Genomic DNA, 19,301 nt, shown 5'->3' on the forward strand with positions numbered 1-19,301 from the left:
TATTAAAGAGCTGCAAGACTTTAACAAGGTACACAGTCATTAGAAAGTTGTTGAGTCATGAAAATACTCTCAATAATTTGAAATTAATGTTTAGTGTGTGCTGTACTATAAAAATGCTTAGATGTTGTGGCCATGGATACTAAAGAAAAGCCTTAAGGCCATGACTACGCGAGCAAGTTACCGCAAGGTAAGCGAGGGTGTAATTTCAGAGCACACCACTTACAATAAGGTAACTTCCCTTTTTCCAGCTCTTGTCCTGGGACCAGGGGAGGTGGTTAAGTCCTTGCTGAACATGGCACAGGCTGCCTTTTGAAGGCTGTTGGCTGAGGGTGTGCACATGGCTGGCTACAGCAGAACAGATATGGTGCAGTAAATCTGCGCAATAACTGATCTAATCTTTTAGTAACTTTGCTCTCCAGCACAGATGCAAGGATGGGTGGATGATGTGTAGTAGCCAATGCCATAGGAATACACACAATCAGATAATTAAGAAGGTAAATAGAAACAGCTGGAACTTAATGTGATGATTCTGTTTCATAAGAACAAATATATATATTAATAAATGCTTGCAAATAACAAGCAGGGCTCTAGTTTCCCTATACCAGTGGCTCTCTTGACAAGGCAGGGAAAAAAGACAAACTAACAAGTGTTTCCTTCCCTCCTTTCTTTTCCAGAAAAACACAATTATCTGAATTCAGACTGCTTCTGGTAATCTGTCCTTTCTTTTCCATCTTTGGCAAAGCAAAGTTCCAGGGTATCCTGGAGATTTTTATCTTCAACACAGTAATGATCATTGCTTCTTTCTTTTCTTCTCATGTCAGTGTCTCAAGAGTTAAACTACCTGGAAGAAGGGGATTTTAGTAGAAGATCTGGAATGGTGAACATTATCAGCAGTGTTAATCTGTCACATCTTTCCTGGACTGTACATACCATGCTCCATCACTCTGGCATGTCATGGCCTGCATTGTTACAAGATGTGCTGAAGCTGTAGCCAGCCAGAGTTTGGCATCTCAGTGAACCTTCTGATCCAAGAAAATACAGGAAGGAGAAAATAATAGTGCCATTTTCAAAAAGAAAAAACCCTACACAGACCAACCCACCTTATAAAAATCAACCAAAACTAACTCCTAGACTTCTAAGCAAGTACTAAAATAGAATTTTTCAAACACAGCTTTAGAACAAACCAGTTTGAATTAAAGGTGAGCTAGACCCTTGCACATCACTAAGAGATGCCAGATGGCTCAAAATCTAGAGTTTTTCTCTGTCATTTTTCTCTCATATTCAGACACATACAAACTAAAAAAAAAAATAAAGTATTTGTTTTCCTGGTTCCCATTTCCCACTTCTGGAAAGAACCCGGCCAGCAGCCAGGCTGGCCTGAAAACATCCCATGTTATCTGAGCTTGGAAATGCAGCAGACTCAAGCTGGAGCAGTTCTTGGAGTTGACTTGGAGAGTCCACACCCCAGTGCAGACACTGGACTGCAGACACCAGATGAGAAGGAAGGCTCTTGGCGCTTTTGTTGTTGTTGAGCTCCTGCAAAGGAGCTAGTGAGAGGAAAAATGTTCTGGATAGCATAAAAAAACTCTCACAGGAATGGATGATCTCACTTGTCCACACACACACACCCAGATGCACAAATATATATAATTAACTGGAAAATACTGTGTGGTACAAAGGTTTCTTCAGCTTGGGATCATCACAGTTGGGTTAGTTAAGGTTGGTAGAGCCATAACAAAGATTACTTCCCACACATCTCCTGCTAAGAGCCCTTCTACCACATCATAGCATTTTAGTAGGCATTTATATCTGTTGATAGGTACCTCTATGCTTTTCACACAGAGAAAAGTAGGCATGTGATACAATTATTAAATGTACGTGTAATAGCCCATCTAGTCATCAGTAGAACAGATGGAGTCTATGCCCACACATGCTCTTATGTAGACAGACTGCGGACCCCTTTAAATGGTCACAGGGGTGTATAAGGGACAGGACACAAAGAGACTGTGCTGTTTGAATACCATGAAGAATAAAAACAAAAGAAGGAATAAAATCAAAAGAAGGAATGAAACCAAAAGCTACTGAAGGCAGATCCACAGGTTTTGCCCCTGTGCATGGCATCTGTGGTGAAACAAAGGGAGGGCCACTGGTGGTACTGTGGGATTTTGGGGATTCTTAAGCAGCCCCATGACAACCTGGACACAGTTCCAAAAAGCAGCTCAACTTATAGACATAAGTTATCAGTTTCAAAGGTCACAAAACATCTTCTGCACCTCTTTCCCCATTTCCTAGACAGTGCTTTCTAAGGGACACAGCAGAGTGCTCCTCAGAGCATGGCTGAGACCTTCCCAGCTCACCAAAGCAGCAAAGGCATTGCCATGCATTGCTGGGCTGCCATATTACATGACAAACAAGTCCTTGCTCTATTCTGTTCCAAAGATGTTATAGGCATGTACATATATATATACACAAATATATATATTTTTTAATCTGGGCTTGTTTTTATTTAAATGAAACACATATGCCTCTATTTGTTTTGTTGTTTGGTTGAGGGGTTTGGGTTTTTTTGCTGTTTTGGTTTTTTATGGGAGGGGGCAATTTGTTTAGGTTTTTGTTTTGTTTTAGGAAAAGCTATTAAGCATTCCCACATACTTTCCACTCATGCTGAAGATGAAATTGTGTCCTTGAATACAGTTAGTGGTACCCATTGTTTCCACCTCGGAGGTGCACGTGGGCATCCTCAGCTCTGTCCAGGCCATTCTTCATCCTCAGGAGCTGAAGCATGAGAGCAAAACCAAACCTTTTCCTTGCAAAAATCCCACACAACATCTCTTAGAACTTTGCAAGAACCAAAACTATCTTCATAAAACAAAGAACAAGAGGGAGAGCAAAAAAGGAGCTGTGTTACCTCCGCTTTGATAACTCCAGAAGCCACTTCATGCTTGTAGCATTAACTGGAAACAGTTGACTGCTTCTGTTGTTTGTCTCGCACTGAAGAAGTAGGACAGTGTTTCTCAGCAGGAAGGGCTGTCTGGATCCCAGGCAAAGAGGGCTCAGGAACACCAGCCCTCAAATGACCCAACCACTCGCTCATCCTGACCCTTCACACATTGAAGAAAACTCACCACCACAGCTGCAGATTTTCATCCAGCTTCCCCACAAAACAGTTAACGTAATCCCTAAGCAGAGATACTAATGTGAGAAGCCAAGAACGGTTATTTTTTAGGTAACAAGAATGCCCCAAATTTCACTGGTGTTACATAACTTTTAGCTTCTTGTTCCAAGCCCCAAGCTACTGAAAAGCTTCTCTGTTTTTTAAGACTACAGGTCATTCCTTTCTCTGTGTCCAAGCTGCTCTTCCAATATATTTTTAAACTGTATGTTTGTTTCCAGTGAGTGGACTCCAAGTGACAGGAAAAACTCTGTAAGAGAGATTGTCTTCCTGCCTATAAATCTTAATTTGAAAGGAGACAGTATTTTTGGAATTCAAGGCCTAAGGTTTTTTCTCTGCAATATTTTTCTTCTGCCACTTACAGAAACACTTTGTCTCTAGAAGGAAGTTGCTTGATCAACTCTAAACTGAAGCAGGAAGCACAAGGCAAAAATCTCCTGTCTAACCCACATTTCTTGGATGGAGGAGGTATTTTCTTTTAGACTGTTCAGGACTTTGTTCCTTTGTCTACATCCAGGTGTGCAGGATTCCTTGTAGGGATGCTACATCTCCCTAAATACAATACAGCACAAATTTTTGGTTGTCTGGTCTCACTCTAAAATGCCCTAGGATGTCAGTGCCTCACCTAATCCTAAATCAGGAGCAATGGCCCTCATGGTACAGACGACTCAGAGATGCTTTGAGGTTCACGTATCCATTTTAAGAGTCTTGACCAAAACATTATTTATTACAGGTTACTCAACAACAGCAACAAACATAAACTTGCAAGAATGGATTGGGAGTGTCAAAGGCAGAAAAGTTCTACCCCAAAGGCTTGTTCTTTATACAAACTGGACGGAAAGAAACAGCACAACACAATGATGAGAAGCTCAGAAAATGGCTTAACATCTCAGACAGTGGACAGATTTCAGATGGGTGAAAACATACTCCTAAAGCCAGCTTCTGACCCCAATGGTTTCTTGCCTCCATCCTCTGATTTATATACTGCTGCTCTGATGGACTGGCTGTTAGAGCTCCTGCTGAATGCCGTGCCTGTCACCAGGATCTGGAAGCAGCCCAGAACTGGAGAGCAGCTAGCAGGCCCCCAGCCACACAGTTAAAAGCCACTTAAAATCTCCCCTCTTTTTTGAAGCCTGGTGAAGTAGGCTTTTCTTTGCTGAGGGACCCAACTTACCCCCAGCATAGTAGGTGATATCATGGTCTCATGCTTGGGCAAAGGAGATACCAAGATATTTGGGGACTTTGTGTGTAACTGATGGTAGCTCTGACTTCCTAGAGAGAGGAGATACAATCTTTGCTCAGCACTGTGCCCAGCTGGTTGCACTGACCACACTGAGGCACACTTCCAGGTGTACAGTTCATTATAAGATGAAGAGGGATATATAAAAATTCAAGATGGAGCACTGACTTGATAGCTGGATGTTCCTTTCTCAACCCCAGAAGAAGCAGAAGACCTGGAAGACACAAAGACAAGTACAGAACAAATCAGCTTTCTCATCTGTTGATGCTTTACATGGCCATGGCCAACACAAAGACAGAGAGAGGGATTCAGCTTGCCTTACAGCCCAGGATCTCCATCCAACATGAGCACTCTGGGCTTGTGTCACAGCTGCTGGAAAAAAACTGGCATATTTTTAGGGAAGATTAGCCAGGCTTGTGTGGGATGTCAGGTTAAAGTGACTCAGCCCCTAGACACACCTCTTGCTTTTTGCTTGTTAGAAGGGGTGTCTAGACAGTTCAGGTGTAGGCGTTGCCATGTCCACATTCAGTGGGATTAATCCCCGTTGGAGGACCACAGGCTGTGCCAAGGCAGCCCTCTGACACCACCTTGGTAAGCAGGGCAGAGGGCTGCAAACAGGCAGAAGAAGCCTATACCCCCACGAGGATTTAGTGGCCTCACTCCTGGATGACTTGCACAGCCACATGTGGCTGCAAGCAAAAAAACAGTGCCCAAAGCCCAACTCTCCTCTTCTCCTGGGGTGATTTGGTAACCGAGTTGTTCCCCTCTGGGAGCTCTGCAGGGGCAGCAAGAAGCCACACAACAAGGAGGGCCAGTGCTGATGAAGCCCCCAATTAACCTGCCTGATGGACGGGCTTCTCCAAGCAACTCCCAGCATCTGGGTGAAAACAGGAATGCAGCCCTTGCTGCCTATGGTCTCCAAGGGGACACCCCCAGTGTGTACACAACAGGACCATCAGGTAGCTGTTTCTGTTTCACTGATCATCACAACCTTTTATTCCTGGCACAGGGCACAGAGAGATGAAGGAGACTGATATGAGAAATGGCACCACCCTGCTGTAATGGAGCTAATTCTTCAGTGTCATTCTCCAAAATTGTGTGTCCACATACACACCTCACTGCCCTTTGTTTCAGTATCCCTCGGTTGTACCAGCACTACTTACCTTAAAAGGCATCTTTTAATTTTTTTTTAAATTAATTTTCACTACTTGTGGTCCAATCTTAATGATGTCCACCTAGCAAAGGCAGGTAGCAAAGGGTATCAGTTATCATGTTTATTTTTGGGTGTGGACTCAAACAGTTTGACTGGATAGTGGTAAGTGAATAGTTTTCATAAAAATGTCTAAATGCAAACAGAACACTGGAGTCCAGCCCTCCTTCCATTTGCAGTCAATTCCTTCAACAGCCAGGTCCCAATAGTAACTCAAGATATTTCCAGTGAGAGAATAAGCAAGGTATGGAAGATCCTGCAGACACATTGCCTGTTTTAAATGCAAAAAGAACTCCAAAGAGATGATTTAACAAATGAGATTTAGTGCCTCACACAGCCAACATTCATGTGAAGAATTTTACTTTCTATGAACCAGGTACAGTGATTTCACTGAGTGCCACAGTGCTCTTGTCTGATGCCCAGTAGGTTTCCAGTTGTCCAAACCTTGGGAAGCACTGTTCAACAGCTCCATTTAGTCTTGCCATATATATCAAAGTTCAAATAGCTGGACCCTGTTGGTACCCAAGCCTATGATGATGACCATGAACTTAATCAATCAAAGGACTTTTCAACCACTTCCCAGAGGCATGAAGAAAGGGCAGCCCTGGAAGCCAAGGAGCAATGAACACACTCACAAGTAGATATAGAGGGACTTGTGCAGAAATATCTGCACGTGCATGTGTGAGAGGAAAAGACAAGATGAACTAATCCCTCTCCATGGGGCTATGTCTTTACTCTTTCAGACTAGCACGTGTCTCCTTTGTTTTTGATAATAAGAGGTAATTATATCTGAAATGTTGAACTGTAAATCCATCACGTAATTAAGGGAATTCAAACTGCACAGAACTATGGGAATATTTAAGGATGGATTAGGGACAGGGACTCCGAGAATCACACTCTGTGTTTTCCATTCCTTGACTCAAAGACTCAGGCAGTTTGCTGCTTTCCCCAGGGACTTTCTATCTCCCCACCACAAGATAAGGGAACCACATGCTGATTCCAGGGAGAATCACTAGTGTACTGTGGTGGAACAAAACAGCCTTCAGACAGGGGTTTATGGCTTGTGTTTCCTTTAATTTTTTTTGACCCTCCTTATCACTAAACAAAAGCTTGTGGTCTTTCCTAGATAATCACATTTAAGCTCTTATAAAACCACATGCCTGGATAAAGCAAGTCTTATGCAACTCAGATGAAGCTTTTTTTCCCCAGTGCAATTATTATTGAAGAAATCTATCATATTTTACAGCAAAGCCTAAAAGGCAAAGTGCTCAATTAAAAATACAGATGAAGCATATTTCCACATCCTCCCACCCTCTACTGCTTCTATTTGCAAACAAAAGAAGGAAGAAGAAAGGAGTACTAAAAAAGGAGACTCATTCTTTCCTCATAGGATCACCAGTGACACTCACCTCCCGTGGGCAGTGCAGGAGGGAGTGCCTGGGCTTATCCCACAGTACTGTGTGGAAGCCTCTCCAGGGCAATGCTGGAGCCATGGTGCTGGTGAAAAAGAGGGGATTCAAGCCACAGAGGCCTTAAATGCAGGGTCTGATGTCCTTCACATCTTTCTATATCGGTGTCTGCTGGCCAAGCTCAGGCCCAAGGCATCAGTCCTTGTTTAGAGTGAGCCTGGCCTTGCTGCTGCTGGGAAGGTGCACATCTATGTACAGCTGGCCTGGGCTGCCACACCAGAAGAGCTCTTCCTTATAGAAAAGGAAGGCGAGGGTGGTTTGAGCACAGCCTCAGACATGGGCATCACCAGAAAAACAGGGGCAGACATCAGGAACTAGAGACTGCTTGTGTTCTGCTGGGTCTATTTTGTTCTTGGTGTCCAGGTGAACTGTATCTGACATTACGAGCAGAGGCAAGAGTCATTTGCACCTTTCTCTCCAACAGTTCTTTCCAAACATGAACAGAGAGTGATTTTTCGGGGGTGATCTTTGGGCAAGGAATGCCATTACTTACACCACAGTCACTTGGGATAATATTTATTACCGATAGGCTTTTGTGGGGCAAGCTCAGGCAAGGGAGATCAAATCACTGCTTCAGGGCAGCCCTTGACTTATAACTGCAGAAATGCCAACACCACAAAAAGTTAAATGCAAAATGGAATATGAGTGTACAGGGCTTGACTCAGAAACGGTAAGATTCGGTGAGGTACTTTTATTTTACTTTGGGATGTACATGGGTCATATTCTACGTAAGTGTAAGGGCTAGAAACACATTTTGGGTTGTTTGGGGAGTTTGGTGGTTGGTTGGTTGTTTTTTATGGGAATTAAATTTCTTAGATGTAAACAGATTTATTTTTTTTTTAATAAAAGCATCACAGTGCAAAATTCAGAATAAAATTATGAGAACTGGCTACACAGTAACTACTGCTTCCACTTCTGCATCCAGCGTTGCAAAAACCTTGATTAAAAGCTAGACAACTTTCTTCCACTCACCACATTTGGTTCATTAAACAACCCAAAGATCTTCATATTTTGAGTATCATCCAATATTAGTTGAAATCTTTTGACTGGCCTAGATTTGTTTCCTTGCTGGAATAAGTGAGACAAGTACTCCACCCTTTCTTTTAAATAGACTTAAGGTGTACCATGGAAGTTACTTGGAACAGGGTGCAGGGACCATCAGGAAAGGATTAACTGTAACAAAATCTTTGTGAGGTTAAAAACTGGGCAACCTGGTAATTTAAACTCTGCAACGGGTCATTTGCCTGCAACAAACCAGCTTCCCGAAAACCAGCCTAATTACATGTGTCTACCTTAAAGGTGTTATGTGAGGGTTTCTGTTGTTACTGGAAGATGCCTCTATGGAAATGCCTCCATAAAACTTTTAAGGAGCCACCAACTCGGACAGAGCAGACGGGTGGACTGCAGACTGGGATTTATTTAGTGAGAGGCGTGAAAAGCCAGCAATCCGGCCCAGCATTCCCTGGATTTCGTCTCTGGCACAGGAAGGGTTTGCATGTTTCCCGCTTGTGGCTTCTATTTTAGCCCGTATTCATTGCTGGGATGCTTGGACACAGCTGTGCTGGTTCATTAACTGCCCAGCGTGTCACTCAGCCCAAGCAAATGGCTTTGGGGTAGTGTTTTCCAATGACTCAAAGGGAGGGTAGACCTTTCTGTGAGGAAAGGAAGGTGTTGGTCTAGGAGATATTTGATTATCTCCTGAGATACGTTTAAAATGAGGAAAAAAAGAAGACGACTCAGGCAGGAGCAAGGCAGATTCCCACAGCAAAAAGGCTGGGACTCAAACGAACATTTCAGGAATACACCTCAGCCACCAAGAAACCCGAATGAGATATGAACCAAGACCATGAAGTGATCAATGAACCAATATCTCCCTTTGTGTTACAGCCAGTATCTGTAATAGAGAGCTCACTGCTCCTGTGGCTTTCCCTGTAGGCTCAGGAGTGAACAGTTTGAGGGTACTAACTGGACACCAAGAATGAGGGAAATGGATCTACAGTATCCCCACCCTTTTCTGGTCATTACATCCTGCTCTCAGGCAAGAGCCATTCACAAAATTAGAGCATGCTCAAGCCTTGCCCTTGGGTGCTTCAGTCTGGAAGGTGCCCTGCCCTGTTCCAGAAGCTGTGTCACGGACGTGCTGAGCTGTGCAGCTGCTAGCTGGGTGCAGTTTCCAAAGAAACAGGGTCCACATCCTGCTGCAAGTGACTCATGCTGAGATTATCCCACTCAGGAAAAGACAGAAGGAGCTGTCCCACCTCTTCCTCCAGGGAGGATTTGCAGCACGGAGGAGCAAAGCAGGTGCTGCAAGTGGGGAGGTTTGGGGCTTTTTTGTGCAGAAGAAAAGAGACAGCTCCTAAGGAAGATGTTGTCTGCCAGCCCACACTGTGGCATCCATCACAGTGACAGCCCTTGGCCAGGGGCAGTCTGGAAGAAGCATCCCTGGCATGCTGGCACGCCTCCGCTCCTTCCCCCAGCCTGGCTGTAACCCCTGCACTGCCCTGCTCCCTGCTCCTGCCTCCCCATGGGCATTAGGACAACCCCCTGGGGCTGCTCGCTTCATCCTTTCCATGGCTAGTCTCTGGAAGGCCACTGTGGGCCCAGGTAGATTTAGGGGCTGTGGATACTTGGCTTTAAAGGCAGGAAATCCACATGAAAACATGACAAGCACGAAGTCCCCGTGACTATTGCCATGCTGGTACTAACCCTGTCTCAATAACCAGCTGGGGAAGCCACTCATCTTAAGTATTTCCCAAGGTATCTAAAACTAGTTCTAGTTTAAAAATCAGATTCAGGCTTAGAAGGTCAGCAAGAAGTGAGCCCAGCAGCCCTAGAGCCATCAGTCCAGCCCCCTACTGTGGCACAGCATTTCTCAGCAGGAAACATTGAGAGGGCTATCATTTACACACTCACATCTACATCTCTAGGAACACAGATGCTTAAGACAATGTGGACTCTGTAGTGTTACTTCCCAATCCAACATGTTGTGCTTGTCACTGGGTTGTTCTAGCCTTTGACCTGCACCATTACAGTTCTTCCCAAGCAGCATCCTCTGTAGTCACTTCCATGCACATGCACTCACACATGCCTGCACCACACAGGCTGCTGACTCCTGCTCCTCCAGGCAGTCAGTGCTGTTCCAATTGCCCACTGGAAACCCAGCTTGGCCCAAAAACTAAAGAGATTGACAAAAACACATTTCACTGCTCTTCCTGCAAAACTCTTGAACTCGTGAAAGTTGAACACATGAAAGCAATCTGAGGTTAGCGTATAATACAAAAACCACATGAAAGAGATAATTTAGCATTAGACACATGTTACCAGAAGCAGGTTGAAACTAATACAGGTTTTGCATTCAGGTCATAAAATCCAGCCCTTACATCACCTTGTGAGGTGTCCCTACTTAGCGTGCCTTGATGGGGGAACAGCTACACATGCTTCAATGCTGATACAAGTTGAACACACAGAGCACCCTTCTCCTTCAGTCTTTCCACCCACTCTTTGAAAGAGATACTCCCACCTGCAGGAGAGACTCTGAATAGTAACAGACAATCCAGGAGGAATAGGGGTCAAAACCATTTTCTGGTGCCATTACAAACCTACTGAAAGGCCAGACCAACAAGCTGAATCCAAGCACTACAGCAATCTTATAACGCTGTTTTTTATCATTGCCGTAACATACCTTAAAGACCTGGTGCCAGTGATCCAGCTGGAGCACTAGAAGGGAGAGTAAGTGGTCCCCAGCACTGCCCACCAACTGTGGCACTGGAACAGAGGGATGAGGCCAGAGATCAGCCTCCAAGCAGCATTAAGGAGCCTTTGTTTGATCTCTGTTCTAATCCTGGAGGAAATCACATACAACCTAATGTTAGAAACATCTGGCCATGGTTGACTCCTGCAGGAGTCAACCATGTTACCACTATTTTTACAGAACACAAAGCACTCGTGCTCACTTTAGGCCAGAAAAAACCCAACAAATTCAACAAATTTCAAAGAAGATGAAGTTCTGAAAACAGAGCTCTGTTGCACCTTTAAAAAGTGTGTTGGCAGAGGAACTGGGAACTGGATTTACTTTGAAAGTTAGTTTGGGATGAAAGAGCTACACAGCAAAATTCTAAATCCCTTTAGAGAACAGAAAGAAATAAAAGCAGATATTTCATCTCTTAACACCTTGTCAGCAAAATTCTCCTTCTCAGGGAGGACTTTTTTCCTTTTGCAAAATTATTGTGCTAGTTTGCCAATGGAGCTTTTCTAAGAACAACATAGCTGCTTTCTCATCCTGCCTCTCCCAACACTTCAACACTCCCTTCTGTAGCCCAAGCAGAAAATTCTTTCCCTTGGGGCCTACAATGAAGCTCATACAAGTTATTGAGAGAAAACACTGCACTGATGTAAAACCCGCTTCCCTCTTTCGTCTCTCCCCCCCCTTTTAAGATCCTGACCTTGACTTTCAACTACTGTTCTAGCTGGAGCTTCAGAAATGGATATGATTTGAGATATTTCTACTGATGTGCTTTACACAAAAATAAACCTATCAAGGGGCACTAAAACTATGAAGATCAATCAACTCAGAGTTAGGTTGAAAAAAATTCCAGTGTGACCGATGGCCTGACTTGCTAATGATGTACTGGCAAACACAATTCAATTGATCTTGTGGGCTGCATTCAACTTAGGCTTTTAAAGAAAATTCTGGATAGAACTGTGAATATTAATCAAAAGACACTATCACTGAGAAAGGTTCTATAAACATTCTGGGCTAGCAGTAAAGACCACAGAAGAGGACAGTCTATGTCCTATTTTTAACTCTTTATTCACCAGCTGCGAATAACTGGAAGAATAGCAAAGGTATCACACACTGACCTTAATTAAGACAGTGATTCACCCTTTGCTCTCTGCAGACAAATGGAACAGCTTGGAGCTAGAAAGCTGACATGCAAAGAGAGTTTGGGTGAAGACGTAATATTTACCATGCAGGGCATCTTTTGAGGGAGAATATAGGGTTTCTGATACACATTATCCCGGAGAACACACAGAGTCAATTCATCTGTTTTTCTGGAAACCTAGAGAAATACAAGTATGAAAGGTATTGAGTTTTGAAAGTGTGGAAATCACAAGTTAATTTATCACTTTATCCTGACCCTTATAGAAACAGGGCTTTCATCAATCTAATTATACAATGTATTTATTTTACAAAAAAATCAGACCTTGCAACATCTAGGAAACTATTTTTTTTTTATTCCTTCTCACCTAATCTTATTGTTCCAGGTGAAATGTCCTTCGAGAACAGCTCCAGAAAGAATGTTTATCTTGTAAGAATCAACACTATTTCAGTGTTATTTTTGCTTTGACTAGATCTTCACAAAGTTAATTTCGACAGCAATCTTTTCTTGACTAAGGAGACCCAATATTGAAAGTATATTAAAGAAGGAGCAATTTCTTTCTAGTTTTATTAATAAATTGTTCCAGAGGTTTCCAACTGATCCAAACCAAAGCCACTTCTTTATAAAACAGAATGTATTTTAAAAGATATTATTCATGATATTACTACCATTGCTCCACAAAGGTATCAAATGTAATCATCCCACAACCTACCTTGAATGCCTATCAACTGCTGATAATGAAAATATTTATATCACTTTACAGTCATGATATCAAATGCCTTCAGATGAAACAGGGAACTACATCTCTATCTACCACATTGATAAAGAGCTTTAAAGAGAAAAAATGAAACAGAAGTGTCTCTTAGAGTTCTTGGGGGGTGGGATTTTAAAAGCCCAGCTTTGCATGAGCAATTGAATAACCACACCTGTTCTGATGCCCAAAAAAACCCAAGGGCCCTGTGTAGGTGTCAGCATGGAGAGCCTGGTGCAGGACCACAACCAACTGTGGGTCCTTGTGCTGGGCTGTCTCCACAGTCTGGGTAGGGATAAAAAAAAGGAAGTTTGTCCAATCAAAGTGGGAAAACTGAGAGTACAGAATCAACTTCAATCATAGCAGAGTCTGAGTCTTACAAAAGAACTTCTGGAGAAAGCTATATACAGACATGAAAGTAAGCAAAAAACCTCCGTTGAAATAAAATATTTCAGATCAAGGCTTCAGCAAAATTTCCTTGCTTCACATCATCCTGGTGACAATACTTTTCTGTAGGAGGAAGAAAAGTGGCCTCTGTTTGGTAAACCCAGGGCTCAGAAATCAAAGCAGCCCAGTAGGGAAGTGGGGAAAACCACAGATCTGGTTTCATTTGGAGAGTTTTGAGTGGTTCTAGAGAAGTACTATTTCTAAAATGTCAAGAACCCAAATTCAAGGCCCAGACATCCTCCAAACTTGAGGTTTGACCAAAGAATATTAGGATTCAATCCCAATTCAATGAACACTGAGATGTGCCATGCCCATTTCTGTTTTTAAGATTTCAGGGGAAGATTTCAGGCAGGCTTCATTCTCACAGGGCATGTACAGTGTAGGCAGCAGAAAGGCAGAATTTCTTGCTGTGCCATTGCCAATGTGCCTTTTTTGCTGCCCAAGAGGAATTCTCTCCTCAGAGAGGAAGGCAGGGTAACAGCCAAGGCAACAGGGTACCACAGAGACTGACTGGTAGTCAAAACTGCAAGGTCAGGCTTTGTTACAGGGAGCATCAGGGGTATGACCTGGCACCAGAGAGATGGTTCTTCTCTTCTCTGCTCTCCCTTGTCCATTTCACAAATGTTGGTGGATCCTTCTGCCAGACCATGACTTCAAGGCTTTGAGGAAAGGAGCCTGACTTTAACTGTTCATTCAAAACCTCCTGCCCTGTCCCCTGCCAAAGGCTGTGTGCTGATATGAGAATTGTAAACACAGATAGATGGTTTTAAAATGAACATTAGTCCCTCAGCTTTTCATATGGTCAAACAAAATCTCACGTACAAATTCTTCCAGAAATTCGCATTCTATCCAATCCTACAATGAAACTGAAGAATGGAGCTTAAGATCAGACAGCAGAATTAGCATCTTGAAGGATTTTGTGTCTCTAGATCACAAACAGTTTGGAAGGAAAATCCTGATCTATAAGCTAACAGAGCCAGAGGGCAGCTGTGGTCAGCTAGGTTTGACTCCTGAAAGGATGCCAGCAACAAGGCTGCTCTGAATGAATATCCTGCATGAACCTGAGTGTAACTGATGGGAAAAGCATCCAATCTCTACTGCAAATGATGCAAATAAATCATAGTTCTGACTTTTGCTCCAAGAACGGTTTCCGCTGTTAAAGTTGAAGACTTATATGCAGTATGAACTCATCCAACTTCTGACTATTAATTCTTATAGTACTATTGCCCAAAGGAGCTTCTGTTTCTGAATTTGTCTTCCTTATATAGCATGCCTGAAAACCAGACTTCTCTTGACTTGTTGTTTGGTAAACTAAGGAGATGGACTGCACTGTAAGGCGTTTGCCAATCCCCCAGTCATTTTTGTGGCTCCTCTCTGAAAGATTGCCAGGTTTTCAACATCCTTCTTTAATTGTGGGCACCACAGCTGGATGGAGTGTTCCCAAAGTAGTTGCACCAATGCCAAACACAGCAGTAAAGCAATCCCTGAGTACAGAGACAGGGAATATCACGCAGGCATTAGAAAGGATCCAAAGATTGCTTTAGACCCTTTGGCCACAGCACTAGAGTGAGAGATGACACTCAGCCAATTATGCATTCAAGCCCTCAATCATTTTCCAGATTCCTGTTTCTCAGCCCGGTCTATTCCATCTGGTACATAGATCTCAGATTTTTAATTTCCTTTACCTGTAGGATCCTGAAAAGAAAAATTATTTGCTACTTCCATTCTACCAAGGGATCCAAACCATGCTAATCTGGCCCTTGTATCACCTGCTAACACCAGCAGAGTGGAGTTCACCCCTTCTCACAGTCACTGCCACACCATTAAGCAATTCAGTGCAACAAATGGATCCCACTAGGAACACAATTATTTGATGTATTTACACTTTAAACCTCTTTACAAATCCCACTTTAAAATTTGTAACTGAAACAGTTGGACTCCATCTGCTATTTCTTATTTGATACTGTAACACTTGAGTTGATGAAAGAATACGTATGGGAGCAAGTTTAAGGCATATAAGAGGTTCTCCCATCAACATTAGTGTAATAATCAACCAGAGGGACTTATTTTTTTTTTAATCCAACTGAAGCTGACCAAAGTTAATTGCCAAAAACAGTAACAGATGTCTCCAAGTGATACACTGCTTTAGTATGTTATTCCTTATGTATTCCTTGCATATCCTTAAATTTCCTTGAATATTAAATTATTAATGATCATAGCAATCTACTTAAAATATTGATCTAAATTTAGATTTCTTTAGCCTCTAGAACTTCCTCAGTGTTTCTTATCAGAAATCAAAATAAAGACCTAGGAAGTTCTTCAGCTTTGTACCTCTAGGATTTGGAGTTAGAAAAACCCAGTGAGATTTGCATATGTAACTTTAAACCTGATTAATATTCTCCCGAGTACCAATGAAGTGAAAATTATTCCATTATCCAGAGAAAACATTCATCTTTTGTTTATTCATAAGATACAAAACAGGGTCTCTTTGTGCCACTATTATCAGTTTTATCACAACCAGTCAGCCAATTGATGGATTGGATGGATTAATCCTATGGATTATTTACTTTAAACTCTATTATCTTATTTATCTGATTTTCCAAGGGAGAATGTCCTAATCAGACCTTCCTTGACGCACTAGCATTGAACTCTAATTGGGCATTAGTGAGCAAAGTAGCAGAAGCAGTTTTCACTCTTATGAAAACAAGGAATCCAAGCATCCTAAAAGAGATCTGGGACACAGCATTTTTTCAGGCCACAAATCTGCTGTGAGTATTCCAATATTTTCTTACTCTCAGAAAAGCTCTAGGTTATCTTCTGCCGCCCTGGGCAGCCCCGCTCTGCACTGGTTTGGCTGCTGCCTCCCTGAAAACTTCAGATTCCCAGCAGTCAGCTGCCGAGGGAGACGCTGTTCCAGAGTTAAGTTTGTGATTCTACTGAAGGTCATTTTCTCCCCGTGTGCAGGCGAGCACAGCCCGACTGGTGCATTAGAATAAACAGATGATATCAGCACCAGAAACAAATTATCTTTCTAGGCTCTGTAATTTCTGGAGAGTAGCAGGTTGCAGCAAGTCAATTTACATTGAGGATGAGAGAGGGAGGGAAGCAGAGGTTATACTGGCATTAGCAAGCAATTCAGTACAAGGGAAAAGGAACAGTGAATTGGAGCTGGACAACTACACTGTGAAAGAAGCCACTATCTGTGCACCCATATTGCTCCTAGTGAGATACACAGCAAACCAGAGGTGGGGATATGGAGGTTTCACACCTGAAAGGGATTTGTGTTTTATGCTCAAGTGCAAAAAAACCAGAGAGAACATGTGCATATGCATGTAAATGTTTTGGGACATGTAACTGACCACATGAAAAGCAGTTCCTTGCACCAGGACTTGGGGATATGCTGCAGCAGGAGGGGACAACCCACTCTTAGTTTGCTGTTTCCAGGAGAACATTTTTCTACGGCTGAGATTCCAGTCCCAAAATCAGAGTGGTGGCATAACCGCACTCAGGAATCCTTCCACTGCTTCTCTGCAAGAGTGGGAGAGCACATCTCCCTATATATTTTCAGATGCACAAATATTTTAGCCTGTAGTACTATGAAAAAGTACCTGCCAATAAGTTGGCAGAACTGGCAGAAAGACACGGAAAAACTTTATAACAAAATGAGGAATGGAACTCCACACTCCTAAAACCCAACTTGGGGTCCCAGAGAAGATGACTTGCTCAATTTCTGTGACCCAGGCTAGTCTCTGCTATGTTCAGACAGAGCACACACACCTGTCTGTGCACAGAACTGCAAGATAAGCCCTGAAGTTTATGTAATTTCTCCAGATGAGGTACCCATTAAAGGCAAGTCTTACACCTCTGTTTTAGTCATAGTATCTCTACACCCATTTCAAACCAGCCCAAAAAGCCTGCACTGCTTTTTCATAATATTTTCCTAAGTGTTTTAAGAAGAATTTGTATTTCTTATTGGGGCTGGGGAGCAACGAAACCCTCTGCTGCAATCTTATTTGCAGAAGACAGCAGACACTCATTTCAAAACTAGTCTGGCTTTATCACCACAGTGAAAGATGCTATTTCAGCATTCCTCTGCTGGGATGGAAAGATAAAGCTACCACACATCTCCGTGCAGGTAACTCTTCCTACCTCTAGACTCAAGGGAATTGTTCTTCCCTTCCCATATGTGCTGGCAAAAAAATATTCATTCCAGCACCCTGCAGCTCCAGCCCTGACATTTTCTACTGCTGTCAAGAAAATATCTGCAGATATTGATGAGTTTTGATGTTTCATTCATATCAATCCACAGCTGCCTACACTATCTGATATTAGTTTGCATTTACCCAACCAAAAAAGGAAACTAATCTTACCAGTCCTGAAAGACTTCAGTACAAATGTGAGGGGTAAGTCACTCAAGAAACTCAGAGATATAGAAATTCCTCTAGTTTTTCTATAAGAACACATTTATATTTTTCGTCTAGAGGAACACACAGAATTTAGATATCAGTAACCTTTGCAGGCTACATTAGAGCTAGAGGCAAAAAATTTAAAACCCCCAGCCACTTGCAAAGCATTACAAATATTACTCTATGTTCCCTACATCATCCTTTAGATATTTACAGGTTTCCACCAGCTGTCCTGATTCCTCATTTCCCTTACTTGAGAGAGTGCAATGAAAATTCTACTGCCATTCTTTGTCTGATGTTCACTAAAGGTCTCCTAGGGGACATCTGTAGACCCAGGGTTTCAGTGGAGCAGGACCAATCTTTCCTTCAAATGATTCAAGGGACTTCTCATGCCTTCTCCTTTCCCCTATTAAATAATCAATTCAGAACAAAGAAATACATTCAATAACGTGACTCAAAACTAAGAGTTCTCAACAATTTCAAGTCAGTAGCATTTCAAATTATAGGTCAGCTATTCACACAGAGCTGAAAGCAATCAGTATAAATCTAGATTATTTTAGGAAGAGTCTGATGTCTCCTTTTCAAACTGCTGGGTGACTGTAGTACAAACAAAATCAGGCTGCTGATTCTCTGATTTAAGAGCTTGCAACATTAGAAATTAAAGAATCCGGTCTCCCAACTCATTTCCATGCCTTTGTACTGCTATCAAATCCGGGTGGGTGCAGCATCTTATCCTTCTAGCGCAATATTTACAATATCCTGCTATTCCTCTCTCAAGCCCTGTTGAGGTTTCTTGATTTTTCAATTCAGTTCAAAACAGGAACAGTACTTTTTCTCTCCTAATACCTGTTAATATTTTAGGCAAATCCAGTTGAAATGGCCTGTAATTAGCTTTCAAGGGGCCGATCCATATATTGTATTATAGGCAAATGACTACATTGCTCAACATTTTAAATGATGCTGAAAAAGAAATCTTAGCAGAGGGAGAAGTCCAAATATTCTCCCAAGGAAACTGGGCTAGCACATTCAAAGCACAAAAGTTTCCATAGCCAAAACATTCACATCTGGATGCTTTTAACTTAGTCAGCATGGCCAGACACCCACTTGTATCTGGGTGTTGTGCAATTCCAGCATGAAACTCAAACTCGTATCATGAATCCAGAAGAAGCAGCCTAACACTCTGCCCTCACACCCCTTCTTGTAAATCTTTGATCCTAGAGAACTTCTTCCAGCTCTAGGGTTTGGAATAACTTGTTTTCAGACCAAAGCTGTCTTCTCCAAACCAAGTCCTGTATCCTGGCTGAGTTAGCTGGAGTTAAATCAGCATAAAACTAAAATAGCACAATGGAAAGTCAGGCTTACTATTAAATCATGCTCTATTTTTATCTGGCAAAGCACTTAAGCATGTGGTTGAGATGCACAGAACTTAAGCACATGAGTAAAGTTAGTCCTCTGTTTACACGCATTGTTAACTCAGGGCTTATAAATCAACTGATTTCATGAATCTGGCTGAAATATTGTGATTTTTAAAAGAAAACGCACACTACTGATCTCCAAATATAAAAAGGGATCCATAGGGTCAGGATGCAGAAGCTTGTACATCAAGCAGGAAAAGCTGAGTATTGGCAGTTGGGCTAAAAGCTCACACACACCTACAGAAAGGAAAAGGAGTGTTTCCAAGTGAATTACGGGACAACACAAAGGAGGAAACAAATTTTGGAGTTAA

The 19,301-nt window shown here is 42.4% G+C and overlaps 1 long non-coding RNA gene across 3 annotated transcripts in view; it reads right to left on the reverse strand.

Moving 5' to 3' along the window:
- Window positions 1-3,857: 3,857 nt before the first annotated feature.
- The window catches only part of LOC125331078, a 62,343-nt gene continuing 46,899 nt past the window's right edge, over window positions 3,858-19,301 (reverse strand). For all 3 annotated transcript variants that reach the window (XR_007205852.1, XR_007205853.1, XR_007205851.1), the window contains 3 exons: window positions 12,059-12,151; window positions 10,774-10,932; window positions 3,858-4,626 (listed from right to left, as the gene is read on the reverse strand). This is a non-coding gene — a long non-coding RNA (uncharacterized LOC125331078). The remainder of the gene's footprint in view (window positions 4,627-10,773; window positions 10,933-12,058; window positions 12,152-19,301) is intronic.

This window comes from Corvus hawaiiensis, chromosome 10 (genome assembly GCF_020740725.1).
Source record: "Corvus hawaiiensis isolate bCorHaw1 chromosome 10, bCorHaw1.pri.cur, whole genome shotgun sequence".
In the NCBI taxonomy this organism is placed as follows: domain Eukaryota; kingdom Metazoa; phylum Chordata; class Aves; order Passeriformes; family Corvidae; genus Corvus; species Corvus hawaiiensis.